This window comes from Salvelinus sp. IW2-2015, linkage group LG1 (genome assembly GCF_002910315.2).
Source record: "Salvelinus sp. IW2-2015 linkage group LG1, ASM291031v2, whole genome shotgun sequence".
In the NCBI taxonomy this organism is placed as follows: Eukaryota; Metazoa; Chordata; class Actinopteri; order Salmoniformes; family Salmonidae; genus Salvelinus; species Salvelinus sp. IW2-2015.
The window spans coordinates 45542856-45566377 of NC_036838.1; the positions used below are offsets into that span (position 1 = coordinate 45542856).

Below are 23522 nucleotides of genomic sequence, written 5' to 3' on the forward strand. Positions count from 1 at the left end.
CTTCTGATATTCCCTGGGGTTGTTCGGCATGCAAAATGACTTGTAGATCAATGTCTGTCAAAACCGTTACATGCTTATTAGTTTGACACTGAAGGAGAGGACGCGTCAGTTGTCACAAAGGAATAGATTTTCTGACTGATGCACGCTACATTTGAATCGGTTTGGCATCCGCAGACCGATGCTCTCGTATCTTAAACATTTGAATCAGACTGTTTTGAATCGTTACATCCCTAGAAGCGAGAATGTTCTGTAGCCACCATGACAGGTGAACTGTTGGAGGCTGGAAAACAACAAAGACTGGCTTACTCTGTAGGCCAGGCAAGCAGGACAGTGTCACAATTGTGTGTCTGTCGAGGGTCAGCCACTGGGCTCACAGCTGTGACACACACACACACAGCGGCTCTTCCAAAATAGGGCAGTAAATCTCCTGTGAGATGCCAGCACAGGCAGTCCCTCCAGGCAGAGTTTCACAAACTGTAACCAGGATAGAACTCTGGAGCACTAGTCTCAGTGCTCAGCACAGTCAATGCTTCACATCCATTAAAGAGAGGCAATCAATGTACACTACATGACCAAAAGTAAGTGTGAGCTTGGTCCCCCCTTTGCTGCTATAACAGCCTCCACTTTTCTAGGAAGGCTTTCCACTAGATGTTGGAACATTGATGCGGGGACTTGCTTCCATTCAGCCACAAGAGCATTAGTGAGGTCGGGCACTGATGTTGGGCGATTAGGCCTGGCTCAGAGTCGGCGTTCCAATTCATCCCAAATGTGTTTGAGGGGTTTGAGGTCAGGGCTCTGTGCAAGCCAGTCAAGTTCTTCCACACTGATCTCGACAAACCTTTTCTGTATGGACCTCCCTTTGTGCATGGGGGCATTGTCATGCTGGAACAGGAAAGGGCCTTGCTGTTGCCACAAAGTTGGAAGTACAGAATTGTCTAGAATGTCATTGTATGCTGTAGGGTTAAGATTTCCCTTCACTGGAACCAAGGGATCTAGCCCGAACCATGAAAAACAGCTCCAGAAAATGAATCCTCCTCCACCAAACTTTACATTTGGCACTATGCATTCAGGCAGGTAGCATTCTCCTGGCATCCGCCAAACCCAGATTTGCCAGTTGGACTGCCAAATGGTGAAGCGATTCATCACTCCAGAGAACACGTTTCCACTCCAGATTCCAAGGGCGGCAAGCTTTACACCACTCCAGCCGATGCTTGGCATTGTGCATGGTGGTCTTAAGCTTGTGTGTGGCTGCTCAGCCATGGAAACCCATTTCATGAAGCTCCCGACAAACAGTTATTGTGCTGACGTTGCTTCCAGAGGCAGTTTGGAACTCGGTAGTGAGTGTTGCAAACGAGGACAGACGATTTTTGTGCCCTATGCACTTCAGCGGTCTCGATCTGTGAGCTTGTGTGGCATACCACTTCACGGCTGAGCCGTTGTCGCTTCTAGACAATTCCACTTCACAATAACAGCACTTACAGTTGACCGGGGCAGCTCTAGCAGTGCAAAAATCCTATGACAGTGCCACGTTGAAAGTCACGGAGCTCTTCAGTAAGGCCATTCTACTGCCAATGTTTGTCTACGGAGATTGCAGTGTGGTCAATTTTATACACCGGTCACCAACGAGTATGGCTGAAATAGCCAAATCCACTAATTTGAAGGGGTGTCCACATCCTTTCATATATATATAGTGCATCTCTGACATACTACCGTCATAGCATAGCAATTCAAATAGAATGAGTGTCTCACCAGTATTCTTGGCAGGGGCATCATTTTTTAACATAGGGTATGGCAAAGTTAACGGGTTGCCGGGGGTTCTTTAAAAAGAAAATACAATTTAAGCTCATTTACTGCATTTCTACATCGGGATTAAAAACTCTAGTTAAGTTTCATGTCAGGCCAGTTACCTAGCCATCTACTACATCTGCACTGTTATGAGAGAAAAGTTGCGCTGTTCACTGCAGCTATGTCGATGCGCTCTCCATCAAACAGCCTGCCCATCAGCTCTGAGCCATCTGCATGGTCCTAAAGCCAGCCCGACAAACTGCATTTGCCTTTTAAAATCGGGATTGAAATGATTTTAGTAGCCTATTTTAAATTGTTGGTTTTGAGCTAGGGTATGACGACTGCCATACACAATTGATGCCCCTGATTCTTGTTCATAACCAAACTTGCACTCAAACACACATTGACAAGTCGGTGAGGGATAGCAGTTTGAGGACAGTGGGATGCCAGCTTGACATCCCCATGCTGGTAAATGAAAGGTCTACTCACAGGTAGAGGAAAGCGATCTTAGACATAGCCTGACCTAGATCAGGGATGGACGTCAGCTCATTATGGTCCAGGCGCCTGAGGGAAACACAGACGCAATGATGTTAGAGGACATAATGGATTGAAAGGAGAAAGTAACAGAACATTGTATTGAGATAACATACTGCTGTGAATTGACTGATCAAGTTGTATTTGGAACTGAAGTAACGACATGAGGTTTCCTCTTGGGTTTGACAGTGTAGTAAGGAAATAGATATGGTGTTACTGTATCCATCTGAAGTGTGTAAGATTCATTCCTATAATAACAGAAATGTATGCGAGTAAAACATAGATGGATAAAGCTGTGTCCGGCTAGTGTGTGTGCTTGGGCTCTAACAGATGTCAGAGTGTCTGTGCCCTCCCTACCTGGGTTGAGATCGACCCTCCTGAGTGTATCAAATATTTACAAGCCAGGGTTCAGCCTGACTGGTGTCAAGTGATGGAGAAAGCTTAATATAGAAACCACTAGCCCTACTTTATTCTCAATTGGACTAATTTCAAGACAATACATACAAGGATGCTAGAATGTGGAGTGTGCGTGACAGAATTTCTGTCCATTGACACTACTATACCACATAGCAGTCAGGGACCTGACAATTATGGTGAGTGTTCCATGTGTGAGATGCCGATCTACTGCAGTGTTTGCTCAGGGTACTGTCCAGTAGGGACTTAACTGATGCCCCCTCTAATACCATCATTGGGAAGCCTGCTAGGCCTACTGCTAACAGAAAACATTTCATTAGACTAAGCACACATACACACAGGGCAGTCCATTAGGACGTGAAGGGGAAGCACTTTGTGAGGAACTGCGTTCATAGATAATCTGTCCGCTTGACAATCGATACTGTGCTGTTCTGAACGAAGGCCATTTAAAAGGCTGATCCCAGTGCACACACACAAAGCCAAGGGGAACAGAGGGAGGAGAGAGTATCATGTCTGAGGAACTTACAGCTCTCGTAGGTTTGGGAGGTTCGAGAAGACTTCGACGTCAATGGCTGTCAGCTTGTTGTGGCCAAGATTTCTGTAATAAAGAGAACAGACTGATTAGTATTGTTGATACACCCACCACCCCCTGACCCTCCATTTTACAGGGGTTTTCCCCAACTGTGAGAACTCCCTATAACATTGTGACAACCCTGTAGCCCCATTTGGGTACTGTTCCAGGGGTTCCCAATCAATACTGATTCTGACTTGGTTTACACAATGGATACACAGCCATCCATCTGTGTACAAGTCAATTTGCAGTTTAGACTGCATTTAATAGCCACCACTTCACTTGCACAGAGACTAACATTAAAATAGGGACTTGTTCAGAATTGGTGTTGTCAGTCAAATACACTTAGAAACAAATCTGTCTTTCACAAACAAATGTGCATACACACACACACACACACACACGTAGTCTCTGATCTGACACACAGCTCTGGTTGCCTCCAGACATGAGAGATGGGCTAGGAATGTTTCACAAGCATGTGGCGAGATGGCTGCTTCTTCTTATTGTTTGGAGACAGATTTACCTGACGCACCACATTCCTGCACCTTCCTCTGGTGGCAGGCTGCCTGCACAGCCTCAGCAGACCAAACTGCACATATGCCTCTCTTTCCAGGTTTCTGCCTCACTCTTTACCCTCTGTCTCAACACCTATCCTGCTCTCTACCTCCATCTCCCTCTGTCGAGATTTTTTATTTAACCTTCATTTAACTAGGCAAGTCAGTTAAGAACAAATTCTTATTTACAATGACGGCCTAGGAACAGTGGGTTAACTGCCTTGTTCAGGGGCAGAACGACAGATTTTTACCTTGTCAGCTCAGGGATTTGATCTAGCAGCCTTTCGGTTACTGGCCCAACGCTCTAACCACTAGGCTACCTGCCGAGATAAGTCAGTCTCTACAGTATACGTGTGTGTGAGGAGATAATGGTAGAGTGTGTGTGTGCCCCGCAGGCAGCCCTGACAGGGCGGTGTGTTAGGATAATTGGCAGGGCCCTCCCACCGTACCACATATTGCTAAATTGCTGTCCCTGTTACAGGAGACAATTACCTCATTATACTGAAGCAAAGTGAAAAATCACCGGGTTTCTTCTGCCAGGCTGGGCGGCGCCGGAAGGTACAAATACAACTGAGAACACCACCTCAGCGCAGCACAGTGAGCGACACCGACCACAGTAATCTTCCACAGCAATCAGCGCCAGCCTTTAACAAGGCCCTGATCAGTGCAAACTGAGGATAATAAAGCTTAACTGGAGAGCTCCTCATTACAAACAACCAATAAAACACCGTTCAGAGGAAGACTGCTGTCATGCCCCCTCAACAGGTTTCAGAAGGAAAAACAGGCTGAGTGTTATATTGGTATAAGATAAAAGGACTACAGAAATGTAGAGCATGTCATTGTTTGCTGTTGTCCATTTAGAGTAGAGAGAAGAAAGGTCACATTTGAGAGAAAAATGTGGTGCCAGAGACCACAATAACAAACAGACGGTGTGTGTTTGTTTGTGTTTGTATGTATTCTCAATCTCAGGAAGGCCAAGGAGAAGGGAGTGTTTATACAACTCCAGATTTGTCTTCCCTTGTTCATTCACCTTCATTTTCTTTCCTATCTGATCAGATAAGTTTCAGTGTGTTTTAACACCTACTGTATGAGCAGCTGGTGATAACACCATAGCTTCCTTCTGTTCTACAGTCACAAGTAGAGGGGGTGGGGTTACGCCTCACTGACTGGGGCTAACGTTCTCCAGAATCAGCCATACTGCCTCAGGGGCACAACACAAGTGTAGAAGGCTATGGGACAGAAAAAGGCCAAAAACATAGGCATTAAAAACTTAAGTGTGTGTGTGAGATGTCCTAAAAACTCTTAACCTCAATGATCTCCGTGGTCAATTTAACAGTCCAAAAACACATTATTTTGAAAGCTAAGAGAAATCTGTGATGGAGTGTGGCGAACACTACAAAGTTATTCCCTCTGCTGAAACTCTGGAATGGTGAATTCCATTGCATGGCACAGCAAGAATTCTGCTGTTTATCTAAATGAGCAGGCTTGTTTAACATTAGTCAGCATGATCAAAATCACAGCGCTATGTTCTTGACCAGAAAGTGTCAGCAAGGTAATTCATGCCTAGCTTTTAGCCAAATAAATAATGGAGGAAAAAATAAATCAGTAGGTCTACAAGGGGGGGCAGTTTCCCATCCCTGATCTAAAGCATGCAAGGAGTTGTGCAACCAGGATCAACTGAGGTGAAGGTGGGAGTGGAGGATGGAGAAGCCTAGATTGAACAGACTTGTCTAGAAATACATACTAGGCCAGGTAATTTAATCTACTGCCACTTCCCAGTCCACCTGTTGCCCTGAAGCACAGTCTACTCTAGAGACCTCAGGTCAATAGCAACACAGAGGTAGCTCAGGAGGGTACAGGTTCTCTTGGCCACTCAGACAGCATTAGAGCAGCGATAAAGCTATAAAACCTGTCTGACAAGGCAATCTGACCTGCCTCAAACCTCCCAAAACACTCAAAGCCCCCCACAGCATTAGACTTCAACCGTTACACTACTACACACTGTTGGATTGACGTCATAAACCCTTCATCACAACTCCCAAAAAAACACAAAATTGACTTGTTTTGTATTCCGTGAAAGAGCTTGGGAGTGATGTTATTTCTTATGACAGTGCCCTCATAATTAAAGGCAGACTGCAGAGGGGAAGGGGGTGGGGAGGGGTTCTACTAGACCGGAATCTATCTGCTCATCTCTATCGCTGATAAGATGTGTGAACTTCGCTCTTTGGAAGTGTGAAATGTCAGCAATAGGGCCTTTGTGATGCAGTTGGGAAACAGCAGAGCTTTTATGTGGTCTGACCAGCCATAAACTGGTCAGGGAATAACCTTCCGTCTGTCAGGGAGCTAGGAGAAGAGGGAGCGCGCCCATAGGCCAAACAGAGGGCCAGCCAGACAGAGGCAAAGAGAGCACAATACAACACTGTGCTGTCTCCCCCCCCCCCCACCTTCATGTCATAAAGGCCCATTTACAGCCAGGCAACGGCAGTTAGAGCATACACAGGAGTACCACCACCACTGTTTTGGACTCCCGCAAAACACAGGCAAGAGAGGGTGGACAAGACTGAGAAAGCAGCCACAAACAAAAACAAATTTATTTTTATTTAAAAAGTAGCACAATATGCCCAGTGTTTCAACAATAGTAGTTTAGCAATGGTGCCCCACCACACCAAGAGGGCTGGGCGATATGGCCGAAATATCGGTATGTCAACATTATGTTTCTGAATGATTACATTTCTAAATATGTTTTGAGTAGTGCAGGACCCTAGGATGGCAACAAATTAATCTTAAGTGGCTTTAATGGGATTTCTCCATTCTGATGGTTTTATATTCAACCAAACTGAAAGAGAAGTAGTCAATTTTAGAGAACTTTTATTTTGATAAAGTGCTAAATTAAGTTTGTAGACTGTATTGTAAAAATCCATACCGGTATAGCTAAAAAGTTGATATATAGCCAAACAGGGCTCAGCATGAACTTAGGCCCAAAGATGCCAAATGAGGGAGGAGCACACAACATAGCCTCATACACAACACACACACACGGATTGGAGTTTGATAGCAAATCCTAATTTGTTCCACAGTCGCTAGACTCCTTGATTACGAGCAAAAGGAAATGAACCGCCTCAATGAATCTGAAAGAATAACATCAATATGTCCATTCTGAGGGAGTATTGTTCCAGTTCCCTCTTGACTGGCCGCTGATCTTATATTCTGTACTTCAAAGTGAAGAAAATGATTGATCATTAAACAATATATTTCCCCCTGCTTAATGTTTATTATGCTTGCAAAAAGAAAAGCCTGCAATAATTACACCATCATCCATGGAGAGAGAATGGGGCCAAATACAGGCCTGAACTTTATAAACAACTGTATGTAGGCCTGTGTGTGTGGATTTATGTGCAGGTACTGAAAGCCTCTGTTTTCTACTAAATAAGTGGACACGGCCACTGCAGGTTTTTTGGAAGGTAAGAATGCTTGGCTCTGGTGAGCACATAGCTATCAGCTCTTGGTTGTGGTGGTCTGTTTAGGGGGTTCTCCACTTCGCAATACCTCTCCAAGTCGCTTTCTTTTTTTTCAAATCAGGTTTCCAAACTCTTACCAGATGTAGGCCTACAGAATTCACAGATGATTCATTTATCAAACCCACTTTGTAGACACTGGCTTAAACAAAAATAAAAAAAACTTGGCGCCCCAGTGTGTCTTAACAAAAAAGGCCATCTATTCTGTTGACTGGATTCCTATGGAATGACTTCTGGCAGCAGCTGTTCAATTGTCATTACAGTGAACACAGTGATGAGCTCACTTCATAACTTCATGTAAATGTCAACTTTTATCTATAGTTATGAAAAGGACTTCTCTACTCACTTATTGCTGCTAATGTGTTTGTCTAGATAGATATTATCTATATCCATAACACACATTTCATTTTAAACTGTAGTATAAAAGTTCACATTTACATAAAGCAATAAATAAAAGCCATATTTTTCTATTGAGGTAAGCACTGAGCATCTATCTACTGTAAATATCAAACATTAGCATTAACAGGATTATTTTTAGGAATGATAAAATCAGAGCACTATGGATATAATGGTAAACCCCAGGAAACTAGAGGATGATGTTGCTTTAGGGCCTAGGGACATAATAGGCAGAAGGCCCCATTGTTGCAATAACCTGCTAAATTCCTTCCATCTTGATTCCCTGGTGCCACTAGGGAAGTTTAGCACTCTGGTGTTAAATTAATTAAGGAATGCAATTGTTTCGATTGATTGTAATGGTTTGTTGAAAATGTACCTTTTTTTTACTACTTCTTGGTTATTTTGGAATATAAAATGTTATTGTGAAAATGTTTGTACTCAGGACACCATTGTGAATGAGACCCTGGTTTCAAATCGGGCTCCCCTGAAATGAATCCAAGACTACTAAAATCATTCTTAATACCACAAGTTTACAAGACTGCTTAGAAAGAATTGCCCTTGAAACCACAAGAGCCACAGTCCTGCAGTCTGTTCAGTTGCTGTTGTATAGCTGTTCCACCGTGGATATGTCCATCTGGGGTTAAGGAAGTGGAGGAAACCGTTTTGGTTTTATCTTTTGTTTCATTAGGGCAGTTTGATCTGCTATCAATCATTCCTTCATTCATACCACCTGGCTCAAGATGCATGGTAACCATAGTCACACGATGGCAACATCCTTGATTACCAGCAACAGCAATCTCCTCTGCAAAGTTTTGGTGTTTATTTGCATGTTGATTGTAGTTGGTTCAGTCAGACTACAGAACTTTCATCCAGTTAAACCAGACATGAACTAGACTGTGATGTTGACAACACTTACAGGCAGCAGGCAGAAACCCCCCAGCAGAATCTCCACCCCATCATTTTCCCCCCCCCCCCCCCCTCAGGCCAGGTGAACTGGACCCAAGATCAGAGGAACCACCAGACCATAGCCTGTCAGGAAACCACCAAAACAAACCCATTTCCTTTGGGCAAAATCCAAACCAGAGGTTGAAGGCAGAGGGGCATATGATGCAGTAACAGAAAGTCTGTCATAGTGTTGTCACAATACCAACAATACTAGTCCAAATATTAGATACCATGGTGAAAAAAAGTGGCCTAGCATCCTGTCCCCAGACACTTTCCCCTTTTCGAAAAGTTCTCCAAAAATCCTTTCACTAAAATTCAATATGTTGTATAGAGTAGAACTTCACACCGTATTATAGAATACTGCATAGAATGGCGACTAGACCGACCAGTGATTTGGCTAGAGCAATGGGAGGAAGGAATATACATGCATAATGATCTGCATGTCATTGTGGCAGTAAGGGAAAACACTGCCTGAAACGTTCTTTGCTCTTCAGTTAACTGACACATACCTCTCCCTCCCAAACAGAATTTAAGGAGCACCAGAAAGAAATTGATTTGATATAGTTTAGGCTTACATTAGGCCTATATGAATCGTACCTTTGAAGCACGAGTAGCAGTCCCTTTTCCTTTCTTCCTGTGCCAATCAAATTTGCCTAAGCATAAATGTCAAGTTACCAGGTTACTAGCTAGCTAGGTAACGTGACTGAACAACGGTGTTTGTTGTCAAACCAATAATTAGCAACCTGGGATTAGTTTAAAGCGACCAGCAACATGGTTTGTGAAATTATATAAAATGCGCGCCAATTTTTAACTGCTTAGGCTGGAGACTGTTTTCTTTGCTGTAAAGCTGCAAGCATGCCTGTCGCATGCCTTCAGGCTCAATTTTCCCTCTGACACTCAGAGGCTGCATGACAATGAACTTGCAAAGTCTACTCAGACTGGTCTGTGCGCTTGGTTATAACAGGTGATGAAATGATACAATGTATCAACATTGCTCGCTTTGCGTGCTGCTCCAATGTAACAAATGTACAAGTCTAACAATAGAAGACTAATCAGGGTCTGGATCTGCATCCCCGCTCGCCATCACGGCCAAATGATATTTAAAAGAACTGACGGAGGAAAAGATGCACATGAAAAGTGGACGGAGAGAAGCAGGTGAGTGAGGGCTGTTAGGGGATGAGGCTGGCTGATTACAGCTGCCTCACGTGATATGTGCATGATGAGCTGACAGAGAGAAGCAGGTGAGTGAGGGCTGGTAGGGGATGAGGCTAGCTGATTACAGCTGCCACATATGATATGAGCATGAAAGTGAAGTGGATATTATTGGACCTGCCCATACAAGAGACTGTTGCTTCAATTCAACTGAGTTTATAAACAGGGCTGAAAAATACAGTAGCATCATATGAAACAGTACTAAGGTATTCTAAAATGTATCATAAGTAGGGATGCAAGATATATCGGTGAACATATCAGAATCAGCCGATATTAGCTTAAAATGCCAACATCGGTATCGGCCCGATGTCTAGTTTAATGCCGATGTGAAAAAACGATGTCAAAGCTGACGTGCATACCTATATAAAACGTAGGTACATGACGTAATGACGCCACGTACAATTTTGCAGCATTCCTAACCTAGCCCACAATGTCTGCTGTGTGGATCGCGCAGTCATTTGAAAGACTAAGAACATTTCAGCGAGACAACTCAAAGGCGAAATACATTAACGCCAAGATAATGGAATTCATTGCCCTTGACAATCAACCGTTCCCTGTCGTGGGTGATGTTGGCTTTCGCAACTGGTCGAGCACCGGTACACACTAAAGTCACCAAGTGCGCTATTGTTCAGATGTTGCCTTACCGGAGTTACACAGTAATAGCTTCACTGCTAGTAACTTCATGACATACTATGGAACGCCGTTTGGGTCTTTGCGTGTCAAAATATATACATGTCAAATAACACTATGACATGTTAAATTAGCTTTTAATTTGACACGTCAAATAACACAGTTCTATTATAGAATGTTGTGTGTTCTGAATTTGCACATGCAAGCCAGGCGCCACCACTACTATCAGTAGCACTGTCAAAGCTGTACAAAAAAAATTAAAGTCCGCAAACAAGCAAACACCGGCCACGAACGATGTGTTTACAATACCGCGGTGGTAATAAAGCATTATTTGTTCAACAGCAACTTCTGGGGTAGCTAGCTAGCTTTAGCTCGTACCAATACAAGGCTAGTACCAACCAGCCTGAAAACAATGACCAGTAGAAATTAGTCATTTTCACTATTCTTAGCAATGATTTAGGAATCCTTGTGAGTATTAGCTAGGTAGCCACTTGTTGCTCGCCTATTGAAATTGAACTTCAGTTCATGAAAATAAATAGCTAGCCAGCTACTTAACCCTGTTGCCCAAAGCTAACGTTAAAAGCAGCCAGCTAGCTTCATCTGGCTAGTGAGGCTTGACCTGACGGAGTTGTGGTGTGAAGCTAGCCACAAAAATGGAATTTGCGGTTTGCCTTCAAAATAAAAGTACCTATTTGAAAGTGATGCAGAACGTTACAATTGGTGGAATCATGCCATATTTAGACTAGATAATGTTAAACAAGGTTGGAATGTGAAGCAATTAAATGGTTTATCAATCTACTCGGTGACCCCCACAGAACACAACTGTGAAGAGTTCACGTAAAAATTAGCGTTGTAGCTCTTATCGCGGCACTGTGACTATGTGAAATCATCTCCCCAGTCAGCCTATTGTGTGTATTGACATTCATATTGCACTGTACAGTTTTACCTAAGATCAATGAAATGGGGTAACAGTCTACTCCATACCCAATATATTTTTTCCCAACGTCCTCCTCAGAGTCATCAGACTCCAAAACATCCACGCAGTATTGTTTCTCCTCTGGAATAGTGTTCAATACAAATAGGTTGACAATAAATGTGGCTCAATTCACAGTTGTTTCAGAGTCCCGCAATAAGAGCTACGATGCTAATGTTCTCTGGGTGTCACCGAGTAGACTGATACCTATGGATTGTGGATCAACGACATGGGGTAAGGCTGTACAGTGAAATAAGTATGCCCCAATGCAATTCTAAAGTAGCATACATCCAGTGTGATTGCAACAGATGTCAAATTGTCTTTTGTTAATTTTATATAACATTCCAACCTCGTTTAGCACGATCTAGTCAATTATGGCATAATTCTACTATTTGTATTAATTTGCATCACTGTCAACGACATACTTTTATTTTGAAGGCTAACCGCAAAGTCCACTATTGTGGCTAATCCTTATTGTTGCTAATGTCACATATGTTCCAACCACCATTAATAAAATAAGAACTGTCTTATAAATTAGGGTTATTTTAGAGGACACCTAGCTATATAGTTAGCTAGCTAATGATAGCTACTGAAACAGATGTCGTTTTGCTATGTTTTGAGGGAAGAACATTGTTTGCATCCATGATGCATCACTGTAGGTGTGCGAGACAACTTTAATCGTTGTGACATGAAATACGAGTGATAGTGTAATCAATGTGTAATAACTACATCAAAAACGTATGAATGCGTTCAATTATTATGTGACGTGCAGTCATATTCAGGTCCTGACTGGTCAACCAGCTTATTTGACAAGTCAAATAGTGTTATTTGACATGCAAAGACCCAAACGGTGTTCCATAGAAATCCTGGTTGAGAATGAAATGACTGAACAAATGAACAACGAAACAGCACAGCAAGTAAGTCAAAGAAATAGGTTTTGATTATGTTTTACAATCACGGCTTGCGAGTCCCATAGGGCGGCGCACAATTGGCCCAGCGTCATCCGGGGTAGGCCGTCATTGTAAATAGGAATTTGTTCTTAACTGACTTGCCTAGTATAAATAAAGGTTACACACTGACCAAAAAGTTATTTAGTTGCCTTTTACATTTTCATTGATCTTAGGTAAAACTGTACAGTGCAATATGAATGTCAATACACACAATAGGCTGACTGAGGGACTGTAGTGACACCTCTTGCACTGAGATGCAGTGCCTTAGACCGATGCGTCCATGTGTGTGTGTTAAATAGTTAACTGTACTAGAATGCTTAAAAGGACGCAAATAAATGTAATATCGGTATCCTTTTTTTTCGGCATGGAAAATATTGAATATCGGTATCATCCAAAAATGTGATATCGGTGCATCACTAATCATAAGTATCATGATGTTTTGGTATCGTGATATTACCGTGGTACTGGTATACCGTGCAACACTTGTTTGTCAAAAGAGGCAGTGAGTAGTTGGTTGTCTGTCAGGGCTTGACATTTCTTGCCTATATAGGAAACCACTCAGCAAAAGCTGGTTTGTAAAAGGATCAATCCAGAGAATTCTCCTTCCTGTTTGAGTGAATATAGGTGACACTGTAGACCACAGCTGTAGAAATGAAGAACAAAGCAGGAGAGACTTCTTACAGACACAGGGACTCTGCTTTCTCTCTGTATCAAACCACATCGATCGGAGCCAATGTTGATAATGTTCATGCTTTTATTTACTTCTGTAAAACCCATTGCAGGCAAAGACACTTTACAGTGACCACAAACGAGTCAAACCACCACTCGAGAGAGTTTCTCACAGAGTGAGAGGAAGCCTGCAATGGGTATCATTAGGCTATTCATCAGAAAACTACTAGAGCACTTATCTAGGGAACAATCTTCGTGATGTGTTAACAGCCTTATGGGCATGCATAATTACCACCATATTCTAATACGTTTAATAAAGGCAACAGCAAAAATATAGAATACCCTTGAAAATCTCTTGCTTTGAAGTACAGTATATTAACCATTGAACATTCTCCCTAAATAACCAGTGGTCACTCTCGCCAATTTCCCCATCTAATTATTTCAATGCCTCATCATCTCTCCCTGTAAGATCAATCTCCTCTGCTTTCCCTTTGGCTGAATATGCCAACACCCGCTTGTTTCCTACTATCTCCATCAAGGCAGCAGTGTCACAGGGGAGCTGTAAAAACAGGGCAGAACAGGGAAACTATTTTGACAACTGGAAGGCATTATGGCTCCATTTTTCACCAACCCGTGCCCAGAGAGTTTCCTCAGAAAACTCTCGCTCTTACTGACGGATATACTGTATTGGAGCACCCAGTCTCTGCCCCATCTACCCCTAATAAATCCATGCTACTGTAGGAGTTGTCATCACTACACTAGGCCTATATATAGGCCCATATAAAATATTACAACAGCAAGTCACTATTTGTTCAGGAGCACATACAGTATATGAAGAGAATGAGAAATGTAATTATTGTATACAGTTCAAGAATTTAAATAGGAGTATTACAAAAAATTATATCTAGGACCTCAGACATTTTTAAAACTCAAGCCATCATGCCGTCCATCTTGTCCTAACCAACACAATGGCATTCTGCTACAGAAGAGCCAGTTCAGAGCAGCTCACTGTGAGCTGGACCAATCTTGTTTTAATAGACACCCAACAGTAATGTCCGCTTACCCACCACACTGACTGACCGACCGCTACTACTGCTAGCATCCACCCAGGCCAGGTCTAAACATTACAGGGACACTTTATTCCCCCCACTAATTCACTTGGCACATTTTCCCCAGAGGTTGAGAGACAAACATTTGGTGTGAAACCCAGCATGGCCTGACAGGACACTTACACAGTGGTCTAAAACTAAGATCTCAATGAATCGTAGTAAGGTTTTATTTTAAAGTTTAGATTCAAAATCATAGTATAGTCCAGTCTAAAATTAATTTAAATAAATTAATGAGATTTATGAGATTATCATATTTTACTCCATCGTTATAGGATTAAGATTGAGGATTAAAGGTATTTGTTGATAAAATGTTCATGTTTAATGTTCTCCTTCCTTACGTGATGCATTGAGTGAGTCTCTGTGGACCTTTCTTCAGACCAGGCCAAACCATGAGGCATATCCGTTTGATCATAAATTATAGAGGTAGCTCCAGCCGACCAGCGAGCAGTCCACAGTGACTGCCCATTCATCTCCACCTCTCTCCCTACACATTGTGTGCAGTAAACTTTTAAACGCCCAGCTTTTTGAAGTGCCAAGAGGGGGAAAAAAGTGCATGCTTTGTAATGAGCGAGAGTGAAATGGCAGTTCCCCTGTGCCCAACCCCCATCCACACACACGTTTTGTAAACAGACATTTCACACAGACTGAAATATCCACCTATACGAATGCATCTCCTCCTTCCAACAAGTCAAATGAACTGGGATAAGAGTTAATGGGATCACATACAGTCTCAATAGAAAACCAGAGAAGAAAGTCTCCCTTTGTGGCGTCTACAAACGTGGGGAAATACGCGGCCTAAGTGATTTACAGATTAATTCAATGCAATAAAACCATTCAATTTGAAAACAACAAGAGTATGTCACAGCTAAATCTTGACCAATAAGGTACTTACAGATAACAAGTAGGCTAACCTATATATATATATATATATATATATTTGTTCTAGACATGATCCGCCAGGCACCAGATATCACACCACAATGTTTGCATTTAGCCATTCCAGATGAGAAACGTGTCCCCATTGCTCTAGTAGTGGTGTTGAGGATAGTATAGTACTGTATACCTATGCATCAGTGTTACATTATGCCATAAACACCACTGTGGTGCTAAAGGGCAATAAGGCATCATTATTCACATTTTAGAGGACTTTTTAAAAAGTTGCATTCCTCACTTCCCAGGGGAAGACAAACTGCCTCAAACAGGAACCTGGGAGTCTGAGAAGATTCACTTTTTAAACCCCCAGCCCAAAAAAAGACTTGTATACACATCTCTCTCTCTCCTCCTCAACATTCCTGCTAAACAGTTGAATTGTACTTGAGGATTCACAATTGCCATTGAAACAGTGGTCCAACTGCTGCTTGAGCCAAAATTATGATTGAAAAAAAAAGTAACTTGTCTATAAACAACCTGTGTCGTTTCAATGGGATGAGGACTGAAATGTTCTCAATTTCAAGACACATTCCAAGAAAATGTTTCTCAATTGGCTCATTTCCTAAACAAACCTGCAGACTGTGTCCCCATTGTGGCCAATGATGTCTTGAGAATACACGCTTAATTTACTAGAAATCCAATTTGTGGGCCACGGCCACAGAACCAAATAGGGGATAAAGGACTAGTATTGTAAGTATCATAAATCTATTTATGAGGTGATGTTTAGACAACACAGAGGTTTAAATCCAATGAGATTTAAGCTAGTCAATTTCCTTGGAAAAATGATTTGCCCAAATACCTAAGTAGATATTGTTTAGATTGTTGAAAATGTATCTAATCTTCCTAATTGACACGATTTAGTTATATAGGCTATTTCCTCCCAAATGTATATATTTTTGGTCACCCTTGAAGTAGCCTATTCAGAGGTGGGGAGTAGCCTAATACGTCAATAAAGCCTATTATTGAACGGGATAACAATTGAAAGCAACTTGTTAAGTAGTTTCAGATTCATTGGAAATTACAAATCGACAAAGATGTTGTTTTGACATTATCCGTATTCCGCTGTCCATGCATGAATAGCCCATTTGGGTTCTGGTGTGCCGCAATGATGTGAGGCATAGGCTACAAAGTAATAAGACAACCATGCAATCAGGCAAGTTACAACTCCATAAAAGTTAATTTAAATATTAATTTATGTCCTTTCAACAAAGATTCAGTCGATGGAGGGCTGCGTTCCCTTCGGCAACATTGTATCTTATCCTGATATAGGGTGGTCAATTAATACTGCAGCTCGAATCTACTTACAGGGAAACTGTCTGAATCGGCAGGTCCAGCGGTGTATCTGTCAAATCCAAATGACTACAGTCCACATAATCTCCATTGCAGGTACAGTTCTGAGCACATTGTAAATCTGAGCTCAAACCGTAATTGATTAACAGTTCCAGCGAGAACACTAAATAAAAACCATAGTGAGAACCCGATCCAATTCGCTCCAGGGGCGCCGCCATTTTGTATCCAGTTTAATCGAGCGGCCACTGATCTCTCCTCAAATTGGAAATATGATACAGTTTTTGAGATAGTGAGGTCTGTTATAGTACATCAATTGCGTTGTGCTAAAATTAAGTAAAAACAAAAACGTGTGGTGTAGGTCAATAGGTCTACTCTTCCAAATAAGTAATTTAAAACAATTTCAGTACAACTTTCTCCTCGTGTCCTATGTAGTCTGAAATCAAAGTTGAATCACGGTTTACTTAGCAATAAGGCTACAGACTTGTCAAGTAAACATAATTAAATGCAAGTAGAACTTGTCCATAAAACGCTGAAAACGAGGACTCTTGGCAAAGCGATTTGTTTTGGCAAACATTGAAATAATAGGCAAAAAAAATATGGCAAACATCAACGGCGGCTCCTCATTTTCAGTACAACTTTCAGCATGTCAAACATACAAGTGACACACACATTTTCCTATAATAAATGGACACATTATCTAAACACTAGCCTATGCGCGTTGCCTCCGCACTCAAAATAAACGTTGAAACGTATCTTCTCTTCATCGCGGGCTTGGAATGTTGGCTAAAACGTGGACTGTGTTACAATGTTCCATTGCTATGCAAATGTAACAGCTAAAGTTTAGTGCCGAAAACGATCGTTGACTTCTCGTTTATGACGCTTGCAAAACGCCAAAAAAAGAAACACCTTGCTAGTGCCAATTGATCCCAACTTCGCCGCACCCTCGACGCGTTATGCTATCCGAAGAGCCTAGGAAATGTTTATCAGATGCTGTCGGATTATTAACAAATTCAGTGCCCAACTTCAGACTGTATCCACTATGAGTTGTTTCTTCTTGATTTAGTTTACTTTTTTCAGTCTTCGTTCCATAGTAGTCCCACTTTGGATGCACAAGGGAACCTCCCATTTCCCTTGCAATTGGCTGTTCAAATTTGAGGAACGGTAAACTCCTAATCTCACTGGCTGTTTAGGATTCTACAGGCGGTTCGACTGCCAGTGACCAGCTGTCACTCACCAGTCGTTGACCCAACCCATGTTTCCCACCCCGGGTGTGAAACCTCACCACCTCCTTTCATGCTCACCGCGTCTTAAAGGGGCAATCAGCAGTTGCTACATACATTTTGGGACGTATACATTAACGATATGTACCCATTGATTCTTGACTAATATAACTTATAAAGGCCTCATGAGCTTAGTTCAATTGTCGTACCCCATCAGAACCCAAAATATAAGATTGTTTTACTTCAATGTTTGTAAACAAAGAAAATGTAAACACACACTATGTAGCCTCAAAACATGGTTAAAACGATCATTTTGATATCTAGGAATTGGAGAGTGATACAATTTATTCAGCCCCATCCCTCAGCTTTTTACCAAACCAGGGGTGGGGGTGGGGATTACGCAATGTTATTGTTTTTACTGCTGAGTGCCGCTTTAAAGGGACAAGGACCAGGTTAAAGCACTATAATCGGTTAATGATAGCCTTCCGTAATAGATAGCAGTGGAAATGCTGCAAATACTGTATATCATTCTGACACTATTGTAAGGGAATTCTGCCCTATGTGCACACAAGTGACCACAGGAAACTTCTTTGATCAGAGGTTAGTTTGTTTAATAAGGATTGCAACCCGGAGTATACACTTACAGTAATTTGCAAGTAACACACTCAGTACAAAGATGGTGTTATCCCGTTTTATCCCTTACTGAGGATCACCCCAGCCAGGGTGATGTCCCTTAACTTTAATACCATATAACCTCATAATTAATAGGTGCTAATACAAAGATGTTTCTGCTAGGCGGAGTTCAGTTTATTGTTATTTGCAGTTAGTTTCCCAATCCTTCTTCCTCCTATTGCTATCATGTACTAGCAGAAGTAAGACTGGAACATAGTATCAACAGGAACTGAAAGTATAGCTTCAACACACAGACATCTGACTATTGTACAGTTGACCTCTTCATGCACTTACAATGTCTCTACCACTGATTATTAATCGCATACTAAAGCAAAACATGAATCATTGTACTTTTGTACTTACAGGTGTTCCTATAATGTACAGATATTATAAAATTCCTTTCACTATGAATGTTTTTTCGCCCTTAAAAAAGTTTACGTAAATCTGACCTCCGCTTAGTAGGCCTACCCTAGGTTGTTGCATTCAGTATGCATTGGAGTTACATAGTAAGGGAGTTGAGCTTTGTTTGTTATTAACATAGGGACTGTCCTATAGTAATTGCATTGTTATTATACAGGTATAAGTAGTGTTACCATTTAGTTTACAAACAAAATATAAAATCCATTATTGTTGCAATGATGTTGAACTTTTCCTTTTCCGAAAATATCTTAGTTGGAGTTGAGTTGTGAGTGTGTATTCAGAAGGATCTTTACGTGATTCAGAGGTGTCCTATAATGGGTCTCATGATAGCGCATAATTCTTCCCAAATGGTGAAGTCATGTCCGCCCGTTGTCTCAAAATGCACATCTGCAATAAATTGTTGAACTTGTCAGCCTTTAGGCCTTGTGAACTGTTTTTTCCGTTTACTTTTTTGTGGCTATGACAGGTCCTATTGATTGACTCAGAATGAGCTATTGCTACATGTTAGGATAAGTCCTGAATTGTCATGCAATTAATTAATCACTACACTGGGGACATGGATATTCACACCTGCAGCACTGCAGATGGTTCTATAGATGAGTTCCTTTTTCATTTTGCAATTAATAGTTCTAGGTTTCACATTGCTTCACATTGCATCAGAAGTATTGAGCTATGCATAGACAGTGTGCTAGCCCACAGGTGGGGTGAGGTGTTGGTGGCATGTTGTCCCTGATGTTTCCTTGACTGAAACTATGGGCGCTTGAGGGGATACAATCACAGCCATCTGAAATATGTGGCCTTGCATTTTAATGTTCTTTTAACAGATATGGCATTTAGATCAGGTATTTTGGTGGTCTATTTTGAGAATACTGTTGACATGTTTTCCAATATGATTTATCTGGTGGTGGGGCTTCTGTCAATGATTTGGTGTGCAAATTACTTTTGTGTGACTTTTGGAGTCATAATTCTGCTGTACCAGCTGTGAATGTGCATGAGGATCTGTCAAATTAAACCTTAAAGTTAATCTTGTTGATAACAAATTAAATATTAGTTAAATTAATTCACAGAGTTATAATTCACCTCTGCCCAGTGAAGGTCTACATGCCATCAAATTAAATGTTATTCATTGTACAAAGAATGTAACAATCACTAGATAATGTACCAAATAAACTAAAGAGATAGAAAGATAGCTCACCAGATATTTTACACTTTGTTCAATACACGTACTCTAAACTTGTGTGCTAAATTACTACATGCTGTGACGAAAAGAATGTGAAAGTCACTTCATCACAACACAAGACAATGGCACCATCCTGCACCACGTGTGCATTACATGTATGTAGCCTGATTCCATGGAGACTTTAGACATATTTCAACAACTTTGAATGGATTGACGGATTGATTTATGAGTGTGGCTGCTCGGTCTGAGGGAGAGAGGATCCACAGCGTGAGGAAGGCATTAACAGCTATGGCTACCACAACTGGACTTCTGCTTTCCCTGTGGCCCCATCTGGGTCTGACTCTGTGAAGTTTGACTGATGGGAGAGTGGATGTGAATTTCTCATGAGAGTGTGCTGTAAAGGAGGTAATGAGCGCATCAGATGAGCGAAGCTCCTTCTCTCGCTCTCTGTGTGCATGGATGTTTTTAACACCAACACCAACCAATATTGACTTTGATCTCAGGCCCTTCTTATGAACACATTTTCCTTCATGAACAAGTTTTATATATTGAAAAGTAATTTTTACAGCTTATTAGCATACACCTAATATGTTTCCCCTGTTGATGATGATCATTATATATTAAGGTTGAACCAATATTACATGTAACAAAAATTTAATACGAAATTATGTGAAATTCAATGAAACAATAATGTATGTTGACGCTAATATGATGTACAATATTCCATTATGTTTCTATATGATGACAATAGCATAATATATTTAATATGCCATATACTATTTTGTTAACAGTTTCACTAATTCATTTTAATTAACGTAATCATTATGATACACCTCACCACTGTCATTGGTTACACTAATTGCACTGTGTGTCTACATAACCTGGTTCGAGTATTTATGACATTACCCTGAAGAAGGCACATTGATGCCAAAACGTTGGTAAATACCCATTAAATTGCTGGGACATTATACATGGAGTGTGCAATTTTCTTTATTTTGATAGTTTAACACCAACCATAGCATGAGTTTGCACAGCTGGAATGGGATGAAAGCGGGAAGTGCACGCCAGGCAGTTAAAAAGAAGGTGCAATGCATAAAGATGTTTGGACTTGGTATGGAGAGAATGGTGCTGAGGAGAATTTTGTTGGTATGTTAAATAGTTTTCACATTGTGAGATTATTCCACAGTTTCTTGAGGGACGGAGGCTGGAAGGGGTGAGTGTGGGGCCCAGAATGATTTGTCACGCTTGTCTTACTGGAGTCTTCAAAGATAACGAGCCATCTGCTTGAGCCATTCATCAACAATAAAACGGAGAGGTGTGAAATGAGGCCAACTCATCAAACTCTCATTGGATGGCAAACGGGTGTGCGTGAGCATGGAAATGCCTTGCTATTGGGTAGCATAGACAGTTGGACATGTCCTGTGATACAAGGCCGTTTGCTAAGTGGTGTGATGCGTGATCTGAGAGAGAGCAGGGGGGAAAGCAAAGGCACACAGATGTAGGTGGACGGTGAGAAGGGGAAAATATGAAAGGACAACACTCACTAATAGAGTTGAGCCCTCTTGGGAAGGAGTGCAAGTTTCAGTTGCACTCTTTTGAGCACTCACTCTCTGCTAAAGGGACTATTATATCTTTCACTTATCCCTTTTAATCTCTTGTATACGCTCTCAACTTGTCCAATTTGGGTCAGTGTATTGAGAAGTATTGAGAGATGTGGGCCATAAAAACATGTTTGTAGAAACAAGTATTCCACACAGGTCATGAACTTAACACCTGTCGCTGGAGGAGGGTGAAAACAAAGAGTGTGCTGAATAGACAAGGCTTTAGTGTGGTGGAATGAGTTCCACACAACCAACCACTCCCCACCCAGGTGTACAAACAAGATGGCTGGATTTTCTTTTTATTGAAAGTGTGTACTAACATTTACATTTCTCACCATTGTTTGTTTAATGAAGTGAGTAAATCTCACCCGGTTCTTCCAAGTTGCTGTCATTGGCCAGGGCTTGCCACTCAGCAGGGCAAGGCAATGAGCGATGCCTCCTCCTCCTCTTCCCCAACCTGCTCCGCTGAAGGGTGGGCGTGGCATACACTCCAACACTGTCTTTTACTCATGTACCTCAGTCAATGTCAACTACAGTGAAGGCATCCATTGTTGAAAACAGGGCTGTGTCTACAGTTTTGTTTCCATTTCTTTTCAACAGATGTTTACCTCTGTCGTACGTCCCTCATGTCCTTACATCAGACAAAGTTGAACACAGTGCACTGGTTGAGTCAAGGCTTCGGTTGGGAGGAGAACGGGTGACTTATTTGTTTATTTGACTGTGTTTGTTTTAATAGGCCTTGAAGCGATGGCCTGGAGCAGTTTTTGTTCTGTCCCAGGAAAGGAATGTTATAGCTCTTTGAAAGGTGACTTCTGTGTAGCGTGGCCGCCCAGCATTTGTCTGGGAGCTTCCTTTGTTCTGTGCTTTTAGTGCGAATGCATTAGTGCCAAGACTTTCTCTCTCTCTTTCTGTCCCTCTCTTGAAGTTTCTGCTTCATTGGCCCCAAGAAAGACTTAAAGGCCAAGTGCAGTCAGAATTCAGCTGATGAAACTAGCACTGTAAAAGTACTGTATAAAACAATTTTATCAGTGTTATTTCCTGATAGTTGCTGGTTGAAAATACAATCTACACCTGAGCTTCTAATCAGCAGGTTTGCATGTGTAGGGCTTTCCATGGTGACATCCCCATGTGGTAAATTGATTAATATTGATATAGAAATGTCTGCATTGGGCCTTTAAAATAATCTATTACAGTAAGGTACTTAAAGCGCCGTTTTCATCTCAAGTAGTATGGCGCCGACAGTGATGTTCGCTTCGCTATGAGTTTCTGCTGACTCTGAAAAACACCAAAAGAAAGATGCCCAGGGTCCCTGCTCATCTGCGTGAACGTGCCTTAGGCATGCTGCAAGGAGGCATGAGGACTGCAGATGTGGCCAGGGCAATAAATTGCAATGTCCTTACTGTGAGACGCCTAAGACAGCGCTACAGGGAGACAGGACGGACAGCTGATCATCCTCGCAGTGGCAGACCACGTGTAACAACACCTGCCCAGGATCGGTACATCCGAACATCACACGCTGCGGGACAGGTACAGGATGGCAACAACAACTGCCAGAGTTACACCAGGAACGCACAATCCCTCCATCAGTGCTCAGACTGTCCGCAATAGGCTGAGAGAAGCTGGACTGAGGGCTTGTAGGCCTGCTGTAAGGCAGACATACCGGCAACAACGTCGCCTATGGGCACAACCCACCGTCGCTGGACCAGACAGGACTGCAAAAAGTGCTCTCACTGACGAGTCGCGTTTTTTTCTCACCAGGGGTGAAGGTCGGATTCGCGTTTATCTTTGAAGGAATGACCTAGGCCTAAGTACACCTAGGCCTGTACTTGTGGAGCGAGATTGATTTGGAGGTGTAGGGTCCGTCATGGTCAGGGGCGTGGTGTCACAGCATCATCGGACTGAGCTTGTTGTCATTGCAGGAAATCTCAACGCTGTGCGTTACAGAGAAGACA

At 41.9% G+C, this 23522-nt stretch overlaps 1 pseudogene; it reads right to left on the reverse strand.

The window, feature by feature from the left end:
• The window catches only part of LOC111968487 (leucine-rich repeats and immunoglobulin-like domains protein 1), a 40406-nt pseudogene extending 22819 nt beyond the window's left edge, over window positions 1–17587 (reverse strand).
• Window positions 17588–23522: the final 5935 nt, after the last annotated feature.